The sequence below is a fragment of the Solanum pennellii genome, chromosome 10 (assembly GCF_001406875.1).
Source record: "Solanum pennellii chromosome 10, SPENNV200".
Classification (NCBI taxonomy): domain Eukaryota; kingdom Viridiplantae; phylum Streptophyta; class Magnoliopsida; order Solanales; family Solanaceae; genus Solanum; species Solanum pennellii.
This window is the reverse complement of record NC_028646.1, coordinates 56,825,897-56,828,917: the sequence shown is the minus strand read 5'-3', so window position 1 is coordinate 56,828,917 and position 3,021 is coordinate 56,825,897. Positions and strand designations below refer to the sequence as shown.

Genomic DNA, 3,021 nt, shown 5'->3' with positions numbered 1-3,021 from the left:
AGTGTAAAATTAAAAAAAAAAGTAATTTATATATTGATTTTTTGAAATAACAAGTAACCAACTCGTATAGACGTGTAGCCACATATAGCTCAGGATGGCAAATCAGACGCGCTTTGTTAAAAAATTATATTAAAAAATTGTTTAAAATATATCACATATATATTGAATCTGGGACATTCTTAACAAAATTTCTTACTTGATTACATATAATTAATTGATTGTTGGTACAAATTGTTAGTTTAGCGCGCACACTGGAAGCCTCAAAAATCATTTAAATAACTTATAAAAATAAAATAGGGGCATTCCGGGAATCGAACTCGGGACCTCTCGCACCCGAAGCGAGAATCATACCACTAGACCAAATGCCCACGATGTATATGTATGCTTAAATAATTTATATATATAGTATTAGCTTCTATAACTACCGTTTCAGCATATATTTTTGTGGTTTTGTAACAAGGAATTTTATCTTTATTGCTGAGATAAAGAATATGTAGTTGATCCACATTTAAGTATTATGATTGTTGAAAAGCTTATTATTATGTGTTTGCAAACATAATTATTTTATGGAAAAGAGACAAATATATTTTCGAATTATCGTAAATGCTATCTAAATACCATTCATTATACTTTTAAGACATTGATGTCCTTAACGTCTAAATTTTGAAGTGTATATACCATTTAGACTAATTGAGGGACACATATTACGATCTTAACAATCTATCCAAAATTATATATTAACTTTTATCCATTATTAAAAAATTAACCCGATTAATTAAAATCTTACCCAAATAATTTAAGACCTACACCAAATTATAACCCCAAACCCCCAATAGACTATCTTCTCGTTTGGTTAGAGGTTTTTTTTTTTTTTTAGTTAAATCTCATATTAATTTTGTTATCCTAACTTTATATGATTCTCATCAACAAAGAACTTTGGGGTTTCTCAATTGATGGAATTGAGATTGATATTTTATGGGTTACGAAGTGTCTTCTTGGGCGCCATTGTTAAAGCTTTGTAAAGAGAGCTTGAGATATGTTGGTCGGAGCTGTTGGAACAACATTGAGGGAGAGATGGGTGTGTGGTGGCCGAAGGGCTGCGACCTCGTTGGTTTCGCCAGATTGATGGATGCTGGGTTTGGTAGCAGTTAGAGGTGGCTTTGTTTGTGGAACTTCGTCGGAGAAGATGGAGTCGCAATAGTGGTGTGTGAAAGGTCTATTAAAAAGAACAAACTAGTCTGTGAATTAGGTAGGAGTCCTTTAAGTCTTAAAAATTAGGTAGAGATGACAAATGATATATATTAGGTTAAAGATGTTTTCATCATAGTTTCAAACTTTTAATTGTTACACTTTAGTCTAACAACTCTCGTAGTTATAGGTACAACTTCTTTAGTCGTTCGACAACTTCAATAGTTGTCCAGACAACTAAAAAAATGTTATTAGTTTAATCCTTATTAATATTAAAAATAAAAAAGTAAACAAAAATAAATAGGGTCGCCCACTTGTTCCATTTTTTAATTGGACTTATAAGGTACTTTTAGCTCATTTTTTAGGTGGTCGATGGTGTGTTGTAACTGGTTCGTGCAGTCTTTGGTTGCTGGAACTTGAGAAGAGGGAAATTAGATTTATTGGGTTTGGGTCTTAAAATTATTTGGTTGGGGTATATACATTTCAAAAATTAGACGGTAAGGGTCTCAGATGTCCTAAAGTACGAATGGTTTTATACATATCATTTACGATAGTTCTGGGGTATATATGTCATTTTTCTTATATTTTATTGATAAATAGTGCACGTTCAAATCTGTTCATCTTTTGATTCTTCTCTCTTAAACTTTCTTCGTGATTTGAGAGTCATCGTGACATATTTCTCGAATTAGGATGATATGGACTTGATCTTTGTGATTCAAGGGTTGTTAGTGTCGTATTTCTTCAACTAGGATGATTTAGACTTGATCTCCATGATTAAAGGATCCTTAGTGACGTATTTCTTGAAGTGAAATGATTTGGGCTTGATCACCATGAAAGGATTTGTGTTTGTGGATCTTTTTGAAGTATTTGATAATCAAGAAAAACCCAACATATTTTTTTCTCTTTAGGAATATTTCATGAATTTGCGAAATACTCAAGTTGACTTTTTAATTAAGGGAATATATTATCCTTTATATAGACATGAGTTAGGATTTGAGGTAGAGCAGCTTTAAGAATTCTGACTTAAATCGAACACATCTTGTAGAGTCTCAACTAAAATTAAACGCGTCTTATATTGTCCCACAAAAATTTCATTGTCTACTTTATCGACGTTTATAACTCTTCAAGTTGTAATTTTCATTATTTTTTCTATTATACATGTTGGTATATAATTTTGGGAAAATTGTATATAATAGCAAACTAATAACCTAAAATAAATGGAGTAGCTACAGTTTGATTTAATTGTGCTCCATAGCAAACGTTTGCAAAAAATTGTCAGGCGCCTCTCTCCCAAATATCTCGCTCGCCACTCTCCTCCAATCTCTCGCTCGCTTCCTCACTTTTTATACAAACACAAGTGTATAAAAATTGTTTCTAATTGTATAAAGCAGAGAAAATTGTATAAATACATATATTTTTGTTCCCCTCTCTCCCCTCTTCCAGATGTCGCTCGCCACTCTCCCAAATCTCGCTCGCCACCCTCGTCTTTCTCACTTATACAAACAGAAGCAAAATGTATAAATTGTGTTTTTGTTTGTATAAAGCGTGACAAAATTGTATATACACATGCAAGTACATATATTTTCGTCCTATACACTTATAATTATACAATAAAAATACTCCCCTGCTCAGTTTCTTTTGCATTTCTCTCTTTCTCGTTTTATACAATTTTCAAATTGTATCTAATTTCTCTCTTTTTCATTTTATACAATTCGATTCAATTGTATATTCATTGTCAAGTCTCTTTTGTCTTTCTCTCTTTCTCATTTTATACAAATTCAAATTGTATATAATCGTTCTATACACTTATAATAATACAATTCGTTTTATACA

At 31.5% G+C, this 3,021-nt stretch overlaps 1 non-coding gene across 1 annotated transcript; it reads right to left on the bottom strand.

Annotated features, from left to right (window-relative positions):
• Positions 1–296: 296 nt before the first annotated feature.
• TRNAP-CGG lies at positions 297–368 on the bottom strand. Its single transcript has one exon. It is a non-coding gene; the product is annotated as a tRNA-Pro (tRNA).
• Between the last annotated feature and the right edge of the window lie 2,653 nt (positions 369–3,021).